This window comes from Drosophila gunungcola (assembly GCF_025200985.1).
Source record: "Drosophila gunungcola strain Sukarami chromosome X unlocalized genomic scaffold, Dgunungcola_SK_2 000036F, whole genome shotgun sequence".
Lineage (NCBI taxonomy): Eukaryota > Metazoa > Arthropoda > Insecta > Diptera > Drosophilidae > Drosophila > Drosophila gunungcola.
This window is the reverse complement of record NW_026453188.1, coordinates 1-23,957: the sequence shown is the minus strand read 5'-3', so window position 1 is coordinate 23,957 and position 23,957 is coordinate 1. Positions and strand designations below refer to the sequence as shown.

The window sequence follows — 23,957 nt, the reverse complement described above, 5'->3', positions numbered from 1 at the left end:
TTGGTTTTGTTTTATGACATCTCGAGTTGTCTGTGAAACAAGTTTTAGAAATGATTATCAAACAAGTGAATGACATCAGGAATTTTTAAACATCTAATCAAAAATTGTATCGTTTGAATTGAGTTCATTATGTTTGTGACGACATTTGATGTATATTTCGGTTTACATTGTATTTAAATAATTTATTCTAAATCTACGAAATTTCTTTATAAAGTTTTATACAAATAAAATTGACAGATAAAATCAAAGAAAAAAATATAAAGTTATGTTCGTTACAAATTATGTAGATATAAACATGTTTTATACTTATTTATATTTTAATATATAGAATTTAATATGAATAGTTGGAAAGAAATTGTATGTCCTAAGTGAAGGATTTGTGGTCTTTATTATGAAAACATTTTATATGCCATTTTAAACTGTCGATTAAGTGTCCAAAAACACAATTTTCATTTTGAGCAATCTTGCTAAATTAAAAATGATAGCCCATTTTTTCAGTCTGTCTAACCGAAGCTCTTTGTACAGATTATTTGTATTTATTTTCTTTTTTTCTTGGTCTGCCTGCAGATTTTTGCAGTTCATTGGACTGAGTCAACATCCAAGTCGCCAGTGTCTGCTGACTAAGTGAATGAGTCGCCGTTGTTGTTATTATTATTATTATTTTTCTTGTTGTTTCTGCGACCTCAGCAGCGGCGCATCAGCAGCGAGAAGAAAGAAATGTGGCCCAACAGAGCAAAAAAATTAAAATAAAGCACAGGAAAAAAGACAAGACGAAAAACTTTATTTATAAGAGATAAATTAGCGCGATTTCCGAGATGCTTGGCTTCGCTCACACGCAACAAGCACAACAACAAGTCGAAAGTCATAATGACTAATGATTTAAATGTGGCCAGAAATTGTTTAACTCACTGATTAAAAATAAAAAAATAGTTGGCATCTATATATCCCCTGCTATGTGTGCGTATCAATTTAAGACAAACATTTATTTTAATTCCATTTTGATTGCGAAATTCCGCCTCAATTATAGCGTTAATCAAAATGTGAAGCATATTTTATGGCAAGCGTTAAACAGTTAACTAGCCAAAGTATGCAAATCATTTGATTGCAACTTAAATCGTTTGTTAATTAAATATTTGCCACTTCCTAGACGCAGGCTGGGCTGTTCTCGTCGATTTGATCGATTGTGATTATTTTTAACATTAATTGGTTAACATAGATGGGAAAATATGAGAAGGGGTATAGATATAATTGAAAAGGTGAAATATAAATGGTGAGATGATTGTGAGCCCTGGAAACTAAAGTTAAAGAAACACTTTATTTCAATTTTGTTTAAGATAACTGTTTGCAGGATATATATTGGACTTTGTTATTTATAATAAGACCGGATAATTAGAAAAATTCGTTTACTGAATATATCGTACAACGATAACAAATGTCAAAAAAAAACTTAGCATTTTTAGCATTAAACTAATTTATAAAAAGTGTAACTTTTTGCTTTCTCTAACTGTTTGAAAACATTAATACGCCAAGTATCAAGACAATGTGTAGACTAACTTTATAAACAGCTGATTTATGGTTTTTTTCTATTAAAAATAGAAGGCGACTTAGGTTAGTTTTTATGAAAATTAGTTTTAAGTATAATGTAACAATTAGATATTTGCAAACTCGTAGTGACTAGCGCATTAACTTATAAGTTCCAATCTTGTAGCGTTAGGATGAAATTTTATAATAGATACAAAATACAAATACTGCCAATCCGAAGACTGCGATTTGAAATCAAATTTGATTTGCGGTAGCCCTAATTGAGAATGAAACCTTCCTGTGGCCGTTTCCGAAGGCAATTTAAATACCGCCAAACTCTTTTGTATCTCGGGCGGCAATTAGCATCCAAAAGATAGCTCTGCGCTGATCTCGTTAGATGATATTCAATTTTAAGTTCAGTTTTGGTTCAGTTTCGGTTATGTGCGGGACGTGAGGCACGCACAAAACGGCAACTCCAAGACAAATTGTAGGCTCAACTACATTTATTTTCCTCATTTTTTGTGTGCTGTTTTTTTTTTTTGTTTGTCCGTTTGTTTGTAGTTGGAGCAGCTTAGAAAATAACGAAGCAAACGATTGTCTGTTGGCCGGCCTTTTTGGCCTTGGCCTTGACGTCGGTTATTGGCAGCCATAAACTAAAATTAAGCGAAACGTTTTGAACAAAAAATGCCACACATACAAAAAAAAACACATCTCTGCAAATTGCGTAAAGAGTTTTTTAATTGCCCCCCACTGAAAAGTGTATATCTCCAAATTAAACAAAGCCCAAAAATTCAGGCGGGCAAAACGAACAAAAAATATATAAAGTGTGAGAGCCTCTTGTGCATATATGAATATAGATTTATAGACAGCCAAAATATATTTTCCCCGGATGTACCTGTTGCTGCAGGAAATTCACACGTGAAATGTTTATATAATGAATAAGAAAATGAACAAAAATCAAAAATCGAAATGTCAATGACAAAATTCAAAGGAAATAATTTCGGGGGCTAAGATACTTATCTAACGGTATCTTGTTGCTCGTCTTTTTTCTTCTTCTTTATTTGATTGAATTGGTTTTCAAACTGTTTTTGGCGAAGTTATTTTAAGCTGATTTTATTTGATGATGATGTTTGTATTTACCAGAAAAAAAGTGCAAAAAAAACGGTATAGTTAAGTTACTTAACGGTTGACATCGACAATGTCAAGGCAATTAAAACAATTCGATTGGCCAAACTTACGAAATTCCACAATTGATCAGCAAATAATGTTGTGGGGGCAATGAACACAGATGTCAGCAATTGATGATTTGACATCGACACATGATGAAAGTAATATCTTTAAAAGAAAATTAGGAAACAAAGTAGTTCCTAAGGCCTAAATCTGATTGGCAAAACCGCATCGAGAATAAACATTAATTAGCAGCATTAAAATCAACTTCCCTTCCTTTTCCAGTGATTTCTGTGATCTGTGCGATCTATCCGGAGCCAAAGTAACCGCAAGAAAAGATTATGATTTGTGCGACTTGAAACAGAAAACTTTGCCAGATCGTCGTCGGTTTAATTAGATGGTGTAGAAATAAACTTAGGTACATATAGCTCTTTCCATATATACTGTGTGTTATATTAACTACAGCACAACATGCGAATTTCTCACGCAACAGAGCAAGACGCAAAAAAAGAGGGAAATAGACAAATAATAAACGAGTTAAAGGAGCGCAAAGAAGCAGAAATTCTGGCCAGTAAATTTCAATGTCACTTACACTTGATTTATAAACCAAGAGCAAATTGGTTGAAGTCGGCGCAACAAAAAGGGGAATATCAAAAACTGTAAACAAAATAAAGAAAAGAGTAGTTAATCTAATTACTTCCTTATTGATTTCAAGTGCATTTGAGCGTGCTGGAAATTAACTGGCATCTCGACTTTTTCTCTTCTTTAAAAACAAAAAAGTGTTATCAAGATATATATATATATAAAAGTTGTGATGTGTAATCATTAGGCGTTAAATTAAAAATAAAAAATTACGGCATGTAGTTTCATTTATTTAAAACATTTGATTATATTTCTAAAATCTTAAACTTCATATATATTTAAAATAACACGACGAAAAGTTTATACACAGATACTCAAATTTTTATTAAGTAAATGGTTTATAAAAAAATAAAAAAAAGTATCTGAAACACTTCCTCAAATTCCCAGCTATATGATCTTTTAATGGGGTAAAAAGTGTTGTTCTTTGTTTGTTTCTTCACTGGTAACAATGTAAACAGCTACTAAAAAAAAGTTGAGCGTTGTAACATTTTAATGGAGCAGCATTTTGTGGCCAAAAATGGACTGCATTTGTTGTTTTCGGGGCCTGAGGCCAATGAAAAGCACTTGTTGCCAACTTGTGGTTCCTCTGATTCCGATTCAGATTTAGATGCCTCTTCGCCACAATGAGCTTTTATTGTAATAACAAAAAGCAAAGCAAGAAAAAAAAACCGAAACAATGGGCAAAGATTCTCGCTGTGCTGTTGCTGTTGTTGTTGCCCCTGACTTTGTGGCATGATAATGATGTTGCTGTTGCAACAAAAAAAGCAACAACAGAGCGATTCACATGAACTTCTTCAACACTTGAGGCAGCAGCAACAACAATCATGGCAAGCAAAGTGTTTGGCTTTGTTGTGTTACTCTTGCAAAAGAGTTTTTTAATTTTGCTCAAGAGTTGGTGACACTTCCCCGATTTAATAGTACTATATATATATATTTTTTTTTTTGTTCGATAACCATCGATATGATATTAAATTGCGATTATATCATATAGCTGAAAAAGCAAATTAAAGTGAAAATCTGTTGCTTTTTAGTCTAAATGAAAGTGGTATATATTTTATCTTTTAATATTTTAAGCTACTTAAACTAATAAATTGATTTGACAATCTTCTTTTAAAACTGCTAGGATATAAAAAAGTCGACTTGCCAAACTTTGGTGGTTTTTATACCCTTGCAGAGGGTATTATAATTTCAGTCAGAAGTTTGCAACGCAGTGAAGGAGACGTTTCCGACCCTATAAAGTATATATATTCTTGATCAGCATCACTAGGAGAGTCGATCTAGCCATGTCCGTCTGTCCGTCTGTCCGTCTGTCCGTCCGTTATATGCAAACTAGTCTCTCAGTTTTAAAGCTATCTGCATGAAACTTTCCCAAAAGTTGTCTTTCTATTGCAGGTAGTATATAAGTCGGAACGAGCCGGATCGGACGACTATAGCATATAGCTCCCATAGGAACAATCGGAAAAATAAATGAAAAAAAATTATAACTTTGCTGTTTTTTAATTTTTTGTTTAGTTCTTCGACATATAGTAATGGTAAAATATTTCCGATTTACGGTTTAAATTTCATCAAAATCGGACGACTATAGCATATAGCTCCCATAGGAACAATCGGAAAAATAAATGAAAAAAAATTATAACTTTGCTGTTTTTTAATTTTTTGTTTAGTTCTTCGAGATATAGTAATGGTTTAATATTTCAGAATTACGGTTTCAATTTCATCAAAATCGGACGACTATAGCATATAGCTCCCATAGGAACAATCGGAAAAATAAATGAAAAAAATTATAACTTTTCTGTTTTTTAATTTTTTGTTTAGTTCTTCGACATATAGCAATGTTTAATTATTTCAGAATTATGGTATAAATTTTATCAAAATCGGACGTCTATAGCATATAGCTCCCATAGAAATAATAAAAATATATAAAATAACTATCTAATAATTGAGCTGCAAATAATCATAGTTTCAATGTTTTTTTTTAGCACATACTCAAGTAAATCATAATTTAAATGTTTCAAAAGTATTTAATTAATGCAATAGCTGCAAGGGTATATGAACTTCGGCTTGCCGAAGTTTGCTTTCCTTCTTGTTATTTTTGTTGCAAATCACAAAATAAACATGAGACAACAACAAAAAGTAATGCAGTAGCGTTGTTAGCTGCAAAAATCTATTTCCATTTCAATACTCAACAAAAAATGTATTTTGTTTTTGTGTTTTTTGTAGTAATATTGTTGTTGTTTATTCTTTCTGTTGTTCATTGTTTGTTCTTGTCACGCTGCTCTGCACAAAAAAGGAGGAAAGAAGGGGTTGGGGCTTAGGGGGCGTGGCTTGTGGTGTTTGTTAGAATTCGCAATCATAGAATTGTGCTAAGTACACAAACACACAATGAATTTGAATTTGTTCTGGTCAGTTGATATGTAATTTGGTATTTAAATTCTTTTGTGCGTTTCTGAAAAAACCTGCCACTTTATGTCCTACTCTTTTGTTTCTCATATACCTTGCTTAACAATTTTCAAAACTGCCTTAAATTATTATTAATATTATTTGAACATGAGTCTTCAAAACTATGTTATATGTATAATAATCCAAGTAAACTAAACTTTTAATAACATTGTTTTATACCTTTGTTTTTAAAATCAAAATACATATTTTTTCTAAATGATCTTCATTTTAAATAATTTATTATTTACAAGCTAATTGTATAAATTTTAATACTTACTTATTTTTTAATTAGATAGGGCTTGTTTTTTTACCCTGAAACCTGATCTCATAATAACATACGTAAAATTGAGTAGTGAGAATTTTCAAGTTCGTTGCCTAAGTCTTTCGTTTTCCTGCCGGAAAAAAAAAAACAAAAGCTGCGCCAACAACAAACAATTCGGTTCACTTCAGTTCATTTCGTTTCGTTCGACTACAGTTAGCCAAGTCAAGTTCGCCCCTTTTGCCCGGTTTCTGACCAAGTACAAGTTCTAATGAAATTTGTCAATAAAAATTCGCAGAATTCCAACAAGCGAAGCAAAAAAAAAAAAAAAGAAATAAAATAAAAAAAAAACAACGAAAGCCAGGGATCATAAAAATAAAACGAGTAAACATGCAAATACTTTTGTTGTTTTTTCGTGCGAGTATGAATCAAATTTACTTTTTTACCGTTTTAAGCGAAAGGAGAAGATCGCAAAAATATATAAGTTGGATGGATATATACATATACGTTAAAATATTTAAAGTCAACAAAATAAGCAAACAATTTTGTTTATGGCAAGACACGAAGCTTGCGACACTGAGAAAATATAAAATTTGTAAGTATAAATTTATTAGGAAAGGCAATATATTTAAAAGTTTTAAAATCAAATTTGGTTTGTGCAGTTTTAATTTTATGTTGACAGTATTATCTTCCATTATAGTTCTTTAAAACGTAAGAATTTGCTCGAGATAAACGTTAAACTAGATTATTGTTAATATTTTAATACAATGACGAGTATTATTCTGTTTTGTTTTTTGATCTTTTGTTATGTTGCATAATTATTTTTTTCAGTGTAGAATTGATGTATAATATGTGAGTACAAATGTACATAAGTGGAACAGTCGACAGTCCAGTGGAGTGGAGCTTCAGTTAAGTCATTGTCATTCTCAAAGAATTTTCTGATTTTTTCGGGATATATACAAGCACCTCAGATATACAGATCTTGATAGGTATATGGTAAAAACTGGTCAGACATGCCCCACAATGTGTGGGCGTGCTATATTTCTGGACTTGATGTTGGTCAGCCCCAGGACAAGGTCGTCAGAGAAATTTGGGTAACAAAGAGTCTTTGGCAAATTCATTAGCATTGGCGTTTGAGAATTAGCGAATGAGCGTGCTGAATTAAATTGTAAATTCTGTTAAGAACATAATAATATTGAAACAAAATATTTATTAGTTATTAGTATAGTTGTTGGAATCTTTTGTATATATATTTACAAAGCAAAATATTTGGCTTCTAAAAACTATTCATTCCTTTCTAAAAATGCTTTAGTTAATAAAAATATTCTTCGAAATTAAACAAATTGATGGGTAATCTTGCGACATTCATCACTAAATTCTTGAGTGATTACGATGCTGAAAATTGAACTTACGACGAGACGAGACTGATGTATAAAAGCCCAGCCTATATAGCGAGTGCCTTAAATTAGATATGCGCTTAATGCGATGAAAACATTAAAAATGCATCGCAGCCGAGTTGGCTGACGAGTCAGCTCCCACGACATTGGCTTGGCAAAATATATACTATATAGTAAAAATAGAGTGTGTTTATGTGGGGAGAGAATACCCCGCTCAGAAGGTGCCACAGCACCGTCAGCAGCCAAACCACCACAAAAAACAATTGCTCACCCACCGACGCCACCGCAATGAACTCATGGAATAATTATCCTATGAATGAGCAGTTTGCATGATCATTGCCAAAGCTTCCGCTTTTGTTTTTCTTCATTTTTTTTTTCTTTTGTTGTTGTTGGTTTTTTTTTATATTTTTTTTTATTTTACTTTTGTTGCTGCCGTAGTTCTTTGCAATTACCGCATGAAAATGTTGCATTTAAGAGGCATTTTTGATGCATTTTCCTATGTCATAGACACGATCCCCGCGATCGCGCGAGAGTTACTCACAGAATATTCCAACTAATTCAGTGACTTTTTCCCATCAGTATGTATGTGTGTATATGTGGTAAGCATATATACCTATATTGTGAGGTGAATTTGCCTTTTATGAATTCCGCTCATGGTAAAAGAAGTACGACTAAGTGATGCGCATATAAATGTCGAGCACACTCGACTCTGATCCACTCTCAAAGTCTGGTGTTCTGGTGGTGTTCGGGTAACGAGTGGTACATTCCTCGTTCTCCAATAAAACTATGCAAAATTATGTGTAGCATTCGCTGCTAGAACTCTCCCATGATGTTAGGCCCCCGAAACTTGCACAAATTTTAAAAGCCAAAGACCTGCGGCAGTGCCCAGTCAGACGGCCACAAAATGATGAAATATCCCCAGACATTCCTAAATATATTTATACAGGCGTGTATATATAGCCAATTATTATGCCCAGATGCAATATGTTGCATAGAAAGCAGCTGAAAAAAGTCAACGATAAATGAACCCTAGCTAATAATAAATGCCAAGCATAATCGAAAATGTTTTTCTTTCATTTTTTCAGTCCAGTGGAAAATCTTGTATTTTATTTATTCTTTCTAGGGCTATTTACAAAAAATATATAAAAAATTGACTAAATTAAATAGATTCCTATTAAATATACTTTTAATAATTTTGTATATTTAATATAATTTTCTTATGTCAGAACTATGTAATTAAATATAATGGTAATGCCATTTGTAAAAACAGAAATTAAAATATTATACTTAATTTCCGTGAAGCAAGTAACAATCACCTTTTAAACTTAATCCTCACCAGTTTATTTTGCGTATTGACTGTCATATATCAGACCCAAATTTTAATTGACTTCCTATGGTTTTTGTATTTTTTGGATTTTTTGCTTGCATGCTTTTAATTTGTGGCTTACTTTTGCGGGGTTTTTGGTTTCCAGTGATTCAGTGGCAGCATCCCGCCACCCCACCCATTCTTCCTCTTAAAAAGGAGGATCAGGCTGGATGTGGGTCTGTGTCTGAAATTTTGGGACCGTTGTCAGATTCGACTCGCAATATGCATAAATTTTCGAAAAAGAATTGCTCCGATGTGCGAAGCGAGTGAACAAAGAAAAACGTTTGTCATATGATTAATGAGCAACACCCCCTCTCTTTGTTTTTTAAGCCTTTAAAATACTGCCCATAATATTCCGTCCAGATGTTGTGGCATTGTAAAAGTGGAATAATTATAAAATATTTTGTTGGCATAAAAGGCCTCGTGATGCAACAAAAAAAATGTATACCTTTGAAAGGTACTTTGATTTTAAGTGATAATTATTATTATAGCTACCTCATCCAACTATTAAACCGTGATTAAATTGGTTGGTTATACAACTTAAGATCCTTGAACGTGTGGCAAGTGGGACAAGGATTAAAAGTATTTCGTTCGCAAGCAAACCGCAAGAGGGGGCGGCACCAGAATGGGCGGGTCCACCTTGTCTGTTCAATTGAACGTAATTAATTTGCGAAAGGGGGGATAAAATCACAATGCCTTAACACAAAATGTGAACAATTTGAAGAACAGTTGTGCAAAAGTGAGCGAAATTCAGCAAATGGTATCGGTTCTGTTTTACACTTAGGAATTACCACACAGAAAATATTTTTGTTTTAAACTGAGAAATTTTATTAAATTGTCATCAAATATTTTTACCTTTTAATATTTTAATCCTGAGTATGTACAAAGGCTTCGCATCAGTATTAATATCATGGACAAAAATGTTTTTTCTTTCGTTAGGTTTTGTTTTGTTTATTTTTATTTTTTTCTTTTTAGTAAGTTTTTTTCAAATTATTATTTATTATTGATTTTTAATCTTTGCAAATTTGTTAAGTTTTGCAAGCTTTTTGGCCATTTTAAAATGCAATTAATTAATTTAAAATTTCCAACGGTTAAATGTCATATTTTTTCCCCTGTGCACTGTTAATATTTTTGGAATGGCTTTTGTCGCAGGGGCGTTGTCACAATTTGTCGAAAGTCGGTTCAACGAATCTCTTGGCCGGGCGCTTTGGCCTGACCTTGAAATGATTTTTTTCCCTCTCGCTTGCTCACTTCCCTGCCTCCCGTCTCGTTCTCTCCCCATCGCGGTGGCAGCTGTTCCTGACTTTCATTTGTCAGACCGTTTTCAATTTGTATTTGCCGCAATTTACTTTATTTGGCTTACGTGTGGTTTGTTAACAATAAAAACAACAGCAAATGCCAAAAACCAAAAGCGCTGCAGTTTGGCATCGTCTTCGTCATCGTCATCGTCATCAACGTCATCCATTTGATCCTCATCCTCGCTTCCATCCCCGATCTTCAATCCCAATCCGAACTTATCATCCTCAAGCTGATTGACAATGTGGGATCGTTCAGCTTTAAATTTTTGGGAGCGCCTAATACCCTTTCTTTTAATGTTAAAATACATTTGTGAATACAATAATGAGTTATTTATAAATCTCATATATTTCAACAAAGTAAAATTATTATTTATAAACAAAGTAAAATTATTAATTATAAAAAAAGTAAATTATTACTTATAAACAAAGTAAAATTATTAATTATAAATTTAACTTTTTAAAATAAAAAATACCTATGTTTTTTGTAAAAGCCTTTTAAAATATTATTCCCCTCCATTATTTTTGAATAAAAATAAATAAATTAAATACATTTTATGTAGATTTGTTAGAGAAGATATAAGCTAACAATTAAAAAAAAAGCAATCATATTGTTATTATTTTTGTTTTTAGCAACAATATTTTACAATTTTGTTAATAAAATATTGTTCAAATAATTACGCAAACTTACATTTGAAATACTGAATCAAAATATAAACGTTTATTTATTTTTGGGCTAACGTTTTTAAATATTCAGTTGAAGGATATTAAAATGTCGATTTCCAAATTCCCAACATCAGCCCCATGAAAGAATCCTCTTTACTCCCAGCTCACAAAGTGCCCCAAAAAATTCGCAAAAAAGGAAGAAAAATGGCCAAAATGTTCTGCGTTTTAATTTGAAAGCCGCGCACACACAAAAATTGTAACAATCAGCGCCGAACGAAAAAAAAGGCCGAATAAAATAAAGTGCAGAAAAAAGCAGAGCAAAGTGCAGAAATAATGCCGAAAGAGGAGGAAAATGTGCGGACAACAATTTGTGGCGAGCGCACAGCTGCCTGCTTCCAGTGGCTCTCGTGTTGCACCTTGCAACTGCAGCAAACCACTGCGGTGGTGCAGTGGTGCGGCAATGCGGTGGTGCAGGCGAACAACGCCCCACAAACAATCACTTACAAGCTGCTAAATTGCATAATCACCCAAAAAGGAATCAACGGCGGCAAGGAGTTGAGAACGTAGTGCACTGCGGGAAAATCGTCCTGACATAAAGATTTAATAGTTCATTTTACAAATTGATAAATATAAATGTTTAACAATTTTCATCCTTTGCAATCGTTGATTGAACACACATTTTTTCTTAATCATAACATAATAATATGATTAAAAAAAAAGTTTATTTAAAGAACGCTTAGAATTAAATAGTTTAACAAATATACCTATATATCCGACTTCTAAAGTATATATTATAAACTATGAAAATCATTCGTACTCAAAAAAAAAGAAAACGTCTAAAAATTGTTTTATCATTTTAACCACGATTACAAAATTTTATATTTTTACAATTTGATAAGTTTTTATATATTTAAACAAAGTAAAATTGTAACTTATAAACAAAGTAAATTTTAACTTTTAAACAAAGTAAAATTTTTATATATAATTATCAAACTAAATAAGAAATCACATACAAAATAGTCCAAATTTGTTATCGAACATATTTATAATTGCAAAGAAAGTAATAGCGGAAGAAGAGATCGATTATTATCAGAAAAAAATATTAAATAGTTTTAACTGGAGGAGTTCCAGTAGATTTATTTGAAACCCTGCATTTCTTAATTTGCTTATAAATGTAGAACTTTAAAAAATATTATTTAATTGTATAAATTACTGATATTTGATATTTGATTGATATTTTTGCGAGTGCAAAAGAGGAGTCCCCCAATGGCTTGGGCTGGCTGCATTTGCCGGAATAATTGTTGCCATTATTTGCTCAAGGAATGACACACACAATGAAGCAGGCGCAGATGCAGATGCAGGAGCAGCTGCTCCGATTGCCCACAGATAAGATATCATAAAGCACCGCACCCCCCAGCCCCATTTTGATATCCCTCTTTTGGAGCCAGAATTTGCACTGATTATCTCAGAGGCGCACTTGAGCGCAATTTGCAAAGCAAACAAAGGCCAAAAGGAGTCAGAATCTCTTAGCTTGTTTTTTATTATTATTATTTTTTTATTTTGCTTGCTGCATGCTGCCACAAATGAAATGCAATCAAAATGCCGCCGCATCTCACTACCTCCCTCCCTCTCTTTTTTCTTATCTTTAGCCGTCTCTTTCGCTCGCCGATCAGTGCTTTTGTTTTGCGGCTGCTCTTTAATTTATTTACACTGGCCAAAATGCCACACCCCATTAATATTAGCTGCGGCCGTAAGTGCATCTGTGCACCCTGCAAATTGGGAGTATATAGGCTGACTAATAATAAAATATAAGTAAAAGTTCAATTTGAAATGTAAACTAAAAACTACTACTAAGTACTTAATAAATATAATAAAATAAATGTTATATTTTTGTTATCTATTAAATTTTAGAATGAGCTACGGTTTTCAGAATTCCACAATTAAGTTATTTCTAAAAGCAACCAACTACTATTTATGTTTTTTAGACTTTTTAAACTTTGATGGATTTATATATTTGACATGTGTCAATATTTTCACATTAAACTTTTTAAAAAGGATTTTTAGATTTATTTTATTTATGACACAGAAAAAAAAAGGATATCAAACCCGTTGAGTTGTCTTTGCCCGCTTGCAGCTGTTGCAAATCCACATTAGGGCGAAAGCCTTTTATTAAATTTATGTTTGATCAACTCGCAGAGTAAAATCATTTTGTGAGATTTTTTCGTTGTTTTTATATTCGTTTTTTTTTGTTTTTTTTTTTTACTTTGATCCCATTTGTTGTTGTGTTTGCTATATTCTGGCCAAATGGCATGAAAGCGAAAATTTGATTGCAGACTTCGAAACAGATTGCAGGCACTAAAAGGCAGCTGGATGAGATTGTGGGGAGGGGAACTGCAGATGGGGCTTCCAGTATTGTGGCCATATTGACGACACTCTAACGGTGTCGAGAGCAGCCAAAGTCAAACTATAAAATCATTTAAAATGCATAAAAACTAATTTCGCTGATTAATAGCCGTCTTGTGTGCTGATGCTGCTGTCGCTCATGGCTTTTGGTTTAACTAGTCGACGGACGGTGGACGATCGACGGTAGCCAGCTCCTGATCCGATTCCCCCCACCAAAGTCATTGATTTTATTTTCTCCTATTTAATATCCTCAGTCTAGTGGCAGTCCATAAATTGCCCGAACCTCTTGGCTCTGGGGCTATGTTCAATATTTTATGAGCTTTGTAACAAAGCAGTTTTGGGGTTTGTCGGGGCGTTTTTACTCTTAATGGTTAATCGGTTCAGAATTTGCTATTGATATTTCATCAGTTGCCATTGTGTAAATTAAACATTCTCAATAGTTATGAGTTTTTGATTAACTTTGTATATGTTCCACTTAATTATGTTTTTTTTTGGAAAAATGGTATATAGAATAAAATATATATGTATATATATATTATATATGTACTTCTGGAACTCATAAATATTTTGTTTATTTTTTGTAAAACATTTATTTAAAAGAGTTATTTATGCTGATAAACCAATATTAATATATTTTTATATAAAATATTCCTCTTGCTTTGTTTCGTTTCGTAGATTTTTTTAACCATATTTGTTGTTGAATTTCGAAAATGTTGTTAAAGGGTATCTACAGTCAGTCCAATGAATTGTTACAGCTTTTTTCGCTATCTCAGGTTGCGGTATCATCAGCTCCTCCAGATCTGGTTGCCTATCTCATATGTAATGCAAATCATGTTTGAAAATTAATATAAATACGTATGGGGGACACTCCACTTTGTTGTCGCTACTGGCGCAAACGTTTGATTTTCCATTTAAAAAGAAATACCAAAATGAGCGGGAATGGGATGGATCGCTGTTGAATTTTTCAGTAGTCAACTTGATTTTTAAAAAATCTAACTCTGTTAAACGATGATGAGACAAATACGCTTTTTTGATGTCTTCAACTTGTTGATAACACCTCTCAAAAAATGTCGGCGCTTTGTCCATCATATTAACCTATCACGAAAAACAAAGAAAAGCTACAAACTAACTAACGGCGGTTCTTTTGTCCGCCTGTATTAATTTCCCATTTTCATTTTTCTTAAGGCCTAATGAGCTTAAAGTGTTTAATTCGGAACGGGGACATTTTGGGACAAGCGAAACGTTTAAATACTTAAATAATGGATAAATTTAATATTTATAAATCAGGTGCGATAATGCTTCAAATAATGGATAAATTTAATATTTATAAATTAGCTGCGATAATGCTTCGGCTACAATAAATGGACTTACATGAAGCTACTATTAAGTTGCGAAAGTTTAGGCTGCATAGCAATTAACACCATTCGTTTTTGGTCGTCCAACAATTAATTGTTCTAGAGTTTTTTATTTATACCAAAAACATGTATGTGCATAGGATGAAATTTCATTAAATAATTCCAAACTAAAAACATGAAGAAACAGCTTAAATATAAGAAATAAATAACAACAAAATATTTGCCAAATACAAATATTTTTAAGCAATAAATATTGTTTTTACATAGTTCTCCAAAGAGAGAGTAAACTTATATTATCTTGATTTGCATTAGCATAATACTAGGTCTCTATCGGCTTTTTTGTGTAATTAAAGTATCATTCACACCGTGTGTTCGCACAATCTAACGGTGTTTTGCTAAAATAATAATAATGGACAAAAAAACAAACCAACCAAAAAGAAAAAAAAACAAAACCCAGAACAACAATACCAAAAAAAAAGTTGTCGTTCGTTGCTTCCGCTGAGTTTGTCCAACTGGAAGAAGAAGAAGCCACGGCTCCTCTTCAATGAGTCAACATTAGCCAAAAAAAAAACTGGAAAAATAAGAGAAACAAAAAACTCTCTTTTACCCTTTCCTATTAGTAGTTCTTCCCCATTCTAGATTTCCAGAAGTACTTCCACTTTTCTAGAAACACTTGCACAAAAATATCGAGCTTGAAAAAATTTTTCAAGCTTTAAATTCGTTTAATCTGATTAAATAAAAAAACAATATTTGACAATATTTTTCTTAGAAGTCTGTAAAAACCTATTTATCGTGCGAACTAAATAAAAATGGTAGTCTTTGACAAAAGGAATCCGAACATGATTACAGGGTTAAAATATCGCTATTAAAAATAATTAACATTTAATTGGAATACAAACAAATTTACGAAAAGGAAATGACACAAAATTTATTTTTAAGTATGGAATTTAAATCTTTATTTTTAATTTTTAAGTTTATATCTCTAATATTTTTTATGTATCGCTATAGAAAACTATTTCTCCTATTCCGTCTGATGGCCACTCAGCGATGCTCATTCGCTCCGTCAACCTGTCCACGGTTGACAATTCTTTTAGTCTTTGACCTTTCGGGGGGCATAATTGTGTGCCCCCTCTCTCTGTCTCTCTCTGTCTATCCATCCAGCCCTCTCTTTTCCTCTCGTACGTTGAGTGCCTGGGACAATTAACATGAACTTTTAGCTTTGCTTAATTACTCGACGTTGACGTTGTCGTTGTTCTAAAAGTGACGCAACAAAAAAAGGAAAGAAAAAATATACAAACCAACCAAAGAGCCGAAAAAATTCCAACAAAAAACTTGAGGTTAATTACATTTTGAAGAGCACAACAAAAGCAAATTGAAATGTTGCCTGTCTGTTTCTTTTTATATTTTGTTTTTGGTTAATAGCATAGACATAAGACGAGTAAGGCGAAAAACAACAATGCAAGAAGTAAGAAATCAGTGTGACAATTATGTAAATGGACGCACTTGGAGCTGTGTGAACTTCTTTTAGTGTTTCTATGTTTTTTTTTTTCTGTTGCTAAAAGCTTTGGTTAAGTGAATTTGTTGTTGTTTTTGTTGAAGGTCACATGAAAAAACACGTCGATGGAGAAGTTACCGTTAAGTGTTTCGGGTCGAATGCATCAAGTTTGTGTCGTAAGTCATTCGTTTGCAAGCAGGGCGATTAGCAGTGGTTGACAGAATACAAGGGTTTTTTTTTCTATTAGTTTTTATGTTTTATATTAATCTGTATGTAAATGATGTAATTAGTAATTTTTCTGGATATTTTCTAATTAACTTAATATTAAAGTATAAATATATATATTTTTTCTAATTTAATGACTAATTTATTTGAGATTTTTTGTTTTTGTTTTTGTTTAATGAGATCAATTGAATTTGACAAGATAAAACCTCTTAGCCATCTTTATAACTAACAATTAAAGTGGTTAGCTGTTTCTAGGAAACTCTTAATAAAGGCAGAATTCAGCCTACTCCCCCTGACTTCCATCACGCATTGAACTGACCCTCAGCCAAATAGCAAGGCACTCAACCCTGGGGCACGCAAACTATAATTATAAATATATATTATTTAAAGTAATAACTAAAAAAAGTAAACTTAAGTTGGGAAGCAGTTAAGCGTAAGCCCATACATATTGTGTTTATATTTATATGTGGCCTGAGAAGCACTACAATTTCGCATAAAATTATTCAGCTGAGGAGGATGAGGAAGAAAAAGATCAGCGATCCAACGACTTCAATTTAAAGTTAATGCGCTCATAGGAACGTCACACAAAAAGTTTAGATATAAAAAAAACTTTGTGGGAATAACAGCAAATGTCGTAAGCTACAAGAACTTGAAAGGCGGAAGAACGACGGAAGCAGGCGACAAAAAAAGAATAAATATCTACACTAGGACAAAATATGGACAGAAATAAAGTTCATTTTATTGTTATTTAAATAAATATAACAAGCAACATATAACTTGATTTGTAGTTCTAGTTTCATTAAATAATGAAAAAAATATATAACTATACAACAGGAGCTTTATAAAAAGTGATCACAAATATAACTTATAATTCCTATGTGCTTAAATCCATGTCGCACTATTATTTTTTCCAGTGCATTGGTAAGCCCCGAACAACAGTAGTCAGTAATAAAGATGAACAAATCAAGTTGCTCAAGAATTATGAACTCCACCGACTTGGGCGGGCCAATTCAGAAGCAATAAAAACCTTCTCAATCGAACTTCTGAACTTTCGACAAGTTTTGGTCTTCTGTTTTTGTTGTATTGTTTGTGCTTTGTCAAATTTTTTCATTGACCAAAAACTACAAGTTATGTGCATGCCAAGGATGCTTAAAGTCCCATCTTTATCGGGCCAACAAATCAGCAACTAAACGATCGTACCGGATAAGAAAGAGATCGCATCGGGGAACCCACACACACCTGAAAGTTCTCGTCGAACGCGTAGGATAAAAACCGATCGGAATAGAAATGCTTTTTTGTCATCGTTTTGTTGTCTTGGCTTGAATGAAGGATTTTCGGGACCAGACCAGAGAACATTATTGGTCTTAAACAGATCAGCATAATTTGTTGTCGGTTTGTTGTCTGGGTTTATACGTGGGGGCACCTTCCTGTGGGCAGTAAAAAATATTTAAACTTTTCAATGAGTTCTCCAAAAGTTGGATTCCCTAGAGAAATTACAAGAAGTTACATGGATTTTTAAAGAAAAGCTTGGATAGCTGAGCGACAAAATCATAAAATCTTTTCTTAAAATAAGAACAATATGACAATACGACGACTTTCATTATGTTTAATTTTGAATTTATTAGAAATTTTTGTAAATTATGGATCATATAAAACTAGTGCTATACATTCATTCAAAACGAAATAAATTTTTAGAATTGTAAAGTATTTAGTTCAGCATTCATCTACTGTTCATATGCATAACAACAAGTGGCCAAGTTGAACAAATCAGGCTAACATCTGTGGCCAATTCAAGCCCCAAAAAGTATTGCAAATAACATCGCCACCACCCAAACCAAAGGCCATAAAGCGATTCAACAGGAAAATAGTTCACATAATTTAATTTTATGGATCAAGCAAGCAGACGTGCGGAGAGATCGTGTCTGGGGATTTCAGCAAAGGATGTTTAGCATTGGTAAATGTGCGTTTATAAATTTAAAAACCTATAATAAAGTCATTTGCTGTGGTCGGCCACTTGGCCAGCAGCAATGCGGTCGAAAAAAATGGCAAGGCGAGTGAGTCTTTTGGCCAAGATCGTTACGCATGCGTCGAAAGCGAGGTGGTAGAAGGAAGCACCACGAGCAGAACAGACAGCAAAGTGAGCAAAACAGACACGGACACAGAAAACAGAAAACAGTCGACAGTCGACAGGCGACAAGTGCCGGGCAACAACAAATGGCCGGGGAAAATAGTTCCTGAAGAGAAGTCTAGTCACGAGTCGACTAGTTTGGTTTTCTTTAAATTAAGATTGGGATCTTAAATAAAAATACATTCAAAATTATGAGATGTGGAATTATTATTATAGTTTTAGTAATTTATGTGTGTATAATGGTTCCATTGTTCTTAAATAAAGCTGGAAAGACTTAAGTTCCTTCAAAATATAATATAATAACGTTTAAGAAAAGACAACATTTTAGAACCCTTTTTATAAAAATTATTCCTGTAGTTAGTGGTTAAATTCATTTTTAATCCTTTTACTTGGATTAAAGTACATGGTAAAATGTGTGCGAAAAATACACTCTTTTTTCGCGGTATCTCCATCTTCGGCTAGCCCCATCTCCACTCCTTGAAATCTTTTGCTACACTCCCTGCAGATATAGACAACGACTGCAACAACATGTCACACTGATTATTGTGTTCAATTTTAATTTGTGCAACATTTTGTGTTGTTTGCAGCACGATGCCATAGCCATTGCCATTGCCATTGCCAATGCGATGTGGTGGCTGTTGCTGCACTCGTTTCATTTGATGGCCCCAAATGTTTTGTGCCCGCAGCTGACGATTGCCAGAGGAAATCAGATCGGAGGGGAGCTAAAACTATAGTTTGAGCTTGCAGCCTGGTGCTGGATCGATGCAATCTCGGACTTGGCTGCTGTGCTCCTCCAGCCAGTTATCAACTTTCTTTTAACCGTTCGAACAATGTCAAGAACTTTGCCACTTGTTTTTTTTTTTTTTTTGTTTATTTTTTGCGCCTTTTGTTTGCCAGCTCAATTGCCGATTCGCAATTGATTATTTCAAGTTTTTAATCCCATGCGACACCCACCGATAAACGGGTAAATGAATCGATCAAAACGAAACGAAATGCAAATGACAAAAGACCCGCGTACTTAGACATTGTTTTGTGGTGTTTCTGTTTTTTGTTCGGCTTATATTTGTGTTTTGTTTTATTTGATCTGCCTTTGTTGTCCGGTTGCCATTGATATATTTTCTCACAATTAAGCGGACAAACAAGCGTGCAGGCGAACCAGCCATCAGCAATCAGCATCAACAGACTGTGGAACAAAACGGACTTCTGGACCGTGGACAGTGGTAGCTATAGAGAAAAACCAAAGGCAAAATATATCGAAAAGAAAATAAGCTTGAACCGCTATAAAAACAATGAGATTTAAGCCCTTTTTTTTTTTTTTTTTTTTGAAAAAATGAATGATACTACAAAAGCTAAGGCACATCCTGAATATAAGTTGAAAATATTTAATATTTTAATATTTAAAATATTTAAAATCATACAAATATTAAGCTTACTTTATTTGATGTATTTTATGTTTTTATATTGAAAACTGGTAAACAATGTTAAACTTAAATTTAAACGTGAAATGGAAAACGCACTCTCAAGATAAGGGTATATACTTTTCTTTTAAGTTAATTACCCCCTTTTTTGTGGTTCATGCTCAAGTCCATAAAGTAAGGCAGAAAATTGTTGTACACACGGGCGTATTTAATACATATCGCATTTGGCGCCTTAGATCGCCCATCGTTGCTGTTTTTATTGTTTTTATTATTTTTATTGCTGGTGGTGCAGCTGCTGCTGCCCAAGAAACTTGGAGAGCCACCAAAATGGCAATCGGCAGTCAAGTCAAGTTAAGTCTAGCCCCAAGTTAAGTTGGATAAAACTCGTGATGCGGGGGGCGAAGCGAGAAGAAAGGCCAAAGTGATTTTTAATTGTCAGCCTCAAGTGCTGTTCGAATGTGTGAACTTAATAAATCTTTGTGGATACGACTATTTGGCTTTGATTTCTCTGTACACAGAAAAAAGAAAGTATTATCCTAAATCTTAATCATTGTTAAAATATTTTTTTACCTTATAAATTTACTTTTACTTTATAATCACAATTCAATTTACTGGTACACTTTAAGATATTTTATATTCTTCACTGTAAAATCATATAATATAGTTGTACAAATATATACAATAGTTGTAACTTTATCTTAAAATTAAAAATAATTAAATACATATTTTTTCTCGTGTAACAATTGACAATTGCTGGAGTTATTTTCCTAATGCCTTAATTGAAACGCGACAACAAAACCGAATAATGATTATGCATATCAATTATGCTCTCCACGATGTGGGGGCGTTGCTTGTGTGATGGATGGCGGATTGTGGTGCGATGGTGGATCAGTGGATCGCCCTTGGCTATCAATTGGTTGAACAGGTGCTCGAGCTCCACTCGACTCCCGCTGAGATCTCAATTCAATTTAACTTGCGGCTTGATTGAAATGGTTCCTTCTCGTCCGGATTGGATTGCAAGTGGTTTTTGGTTTCGGACAACAGCTGATTGACGGACTTGGCAATTAGCCATGGAATTGGTGTGTGATAGGTTTTATATTGATCAGCAAAACAGAGTGATTTTATATGCGGAAGATCAAAATTAATTGCAGAGTTAAATTTGCGAAAAATGGCGTTGCTAAAAATGTGACACTACCTTCTGGCTAAAATTATTCCTACTTTGATTTTGATTATTTCCGTAAGTCAATTTTGACTGCATTTCTCACCATATTAGAATACCCCGTATATTTTTTATCCAATCGTTTTAACCCAAGTTGTATTGTGATAAAGATAAGGTTTGGGGCTTTAAGCTATAAATCATTTTAAGTGTTTTTTTTAACACATCAACAATTAAGTTTATTTTGAAAATTGTGTTGTTTTGTACCTAATTTTTTTTTTTAAACTGCTTACCTACCATAGTTAGATTCATTCGATTATTATTATTTTATAGAATTAAATAGTTTTTTGTGATATCAAACGTTCTCCAAATATACCCAGCCCCACAGACGACCATTAAATTCTTCAGCTCAAAAATCTTTACCAAAGAACCCCTAAATCTTGCTAAGAATCAGCAGATAACTGTTGAAAATTTGCTAGCGATTTATTCAATTGCTGTCTGCGGTAATTCCACACCGCATTCTGGCGACAAAGTTGCCGCTGAAAATGTGCAAAGTTGGCAAATTATAATTTGTGCATCAAACAGTTGGCCGTTAGCATCAGTTGGCCAATTGGAGCAGCAACGGGTCGGGCATATAAACAATGGTTAATTGTGGCTGACTCGGACATAAATTGCTGAATTATTGGGCAGTGGCTGCAGTGGCTTCAGTGGCTTATCGATCGCCGCCTCTGCCCGTCAGCCGATATCAAGCCAATATGTTCTGGAATTTACTGCGTGCAAATGGAGTTTTCGACTCTATTGGTTCTCTCTTGCCTTATTTTGGCTTCTTTTCTTTTCTTTTCTTTTCTTTTTTCATATTCTTTTGAAATGCATTGGGAGGTTGTGCTTCTTGATTTCTTCAACTTTGTGCGTCTGGCTAATAGAATCATTTGGCAAAGTTGCCAGCCCGGTTGTGCAACATTTTGACTAATTAACTGCAAAGTTTTATTGCAGCCAGCAGAGAGAAGATGAAAACTCTGCAGATGGAAGTTGCTCGGTTCGCATGTGCTTGCACAGGAAAAAAAACTATATTATTTACTTTTTTTATTCGTATGCTATAAAGTATTTAAGTTTGTGCATAAAATAAATCTTACAAAAATTAAATATCTTTAAAAAAATGTACCTTTACTAAATGCATTGTGTCTGATAATAAGAAATATAATAGCTCAACGGCTATATAAAATATAAATACAATTATTTGTTAAAGGCCCTGCAACCTAAGATAAATTGTTTATATATTCTGTTCAATTCATCTTTTCCCCCAACAGTCATCACGTTCTGATATTGCTACCAATGGAAACTTATGGAAATTTAATTGGATGAAATTCTTAAAATCTGACTGCATTTTTTGCGCGTGTTATAACTTCTGGCCCGGCCAGCATTTCCTGTCCATAATGTGGAGGCTTCTCGATGGGTTTCCCCTGTTTTCCACTCCTCGGAAAACTTTCTGTGCGGGGCGACGACAATCATAATCGGCATTGACAAACGCACATTGCGTATACTTATCGAGTGTAGCGCGCATATGCATTTCTACGAGCACATTCAACTGGTATTACATGGTCTTCGGACGAATGTGGTGGACGGGGGGAGATGGCTTTCAAAACATTCCCAAAGGTGTCAAGATTATGTGCATAAATAATGAGATTTTCAGACAGCACTGAGTGGGCTAATTAATTGAGTTGGCCCAAGGGTTAACGCTGGACAAATACAAGCACTACTTCGAAATGGGGGAATACTTCTTGATAATTTCAGTTTTACCTAAATAAAAGAAACAGCTAATGTATGCAAATCGCCTATTCTATTTGTTCATTAATTTTTAAACATTGTGTAGTCTTCTCTTTACTTGCAATAAAAAAATGGAGTGGCTTCAGTTCCTGGTTCCAGTTTTGAGATCCACTTCAAGTGCTACGTTTAGCTTACATGTTCGTGTCCGTAATGGAAAATAGCAATTTTTCAGCTACTTCAAGGAGTAGCGAATGAGCTGGAATGAAATGTTTATCAATTAGCGTGCAAAAATGGTAAATATTTGAATTGATTAATAGAGCTCCAGTTTGGTCGATCGTTACAAAGCGGCAACTAAAACTAGTTAAAGTGTCTTGGCCAGAAGAGTTCCTGTTTTCACAACTAGCACAGAATAAATATATAAATTTATGTTTATAATTTGGAGTCTGGCTAGGGCTTATTAATCAGACATTAGATAAATCAAAAAGTTAATATTTTCTAAGAATTACTAAATTAAATGATCTTCTGCATAATAAACTTAATTGAACCAAAAAGATAGCCATGAAACGTTTTCATGTTCATTTTATGGTTGTAACCCCCAACTTCCATTAATTCAACACAGTTTTCTTCACTTATCTGATGTGTACAAAGATTTCTTAATTTAAGCTACAACTTTTTTTTTCATCAAGTGTTCTATTTTTGTACCTCTCCTTTTTCTCGACTTGTGCTGTTGCCAATTTTGTAGTGCAAATTTTAACATAAAATTGATAGCACGAACATGAACAAGCGACGAGAAAAATCTCCAACAGCCAGAGCAACAATGAGCTCAGCAACAATTGCAATTGTCAGCGTCACGTTATCAGACAGCGGAAAATCGGAAAAAAAAGAGGGAAAACACTGGGGACGAATTGTGAAAAATAGGGGGAAATATGGGGAGACACCACACCACAGCAAGTTGGGCGATAAAGCCAAAGTGTTTACGAGCTGTTTAGTGTTTGGATGGAAACTCCGGGAAAAACTCTGTCCTGTGTCCCCGCTTTGCCTGCACGACCCCTTTCCATTTTCCCCCTTTTATTTCTTCTCGATCTGGAAAAACTTGTAACCTTGCAGCCTTGTCATTGTCATCATGCAGACAGCAAAAGAGCTGGGAGCTGGAACCCTGGCCACTTCCAATGCCAAGATCCCAAGCCATGGGGTTGGCAGGCGGATCGTGCAAATCTTGTTAGCATTTTTCAGCCATTTCCTCTTTACATACAAACCCCCA

At 33.7% G+C, this 23,957-nt stretch overlaps 1 long non-coding RNA gene across 1 annotated transcript in view; it reads left to right on the top strand.

Moving 5' to 3' along the window:
- LOC128260663 (uncharacterized) overlaps nucleotides 1-22,628 on the top strand; it is a 56,578-nt gene extending 33,950 nt beyond the window's left edge. Inside the window, exon 3 of the long non-coding RNA XR_008268157.1 lies at nucleotides 22,240-22,628. This is a non-coding gene — a long non-coding RNA (uncharacterized LOC128260663). The remainder of the gene's footprint in view (nucleotides 1-22,239) is intronic.
- The last annotated feature ends 1,329 nt before the right edge of the window (nucleotides 22,629-23,957 follow it).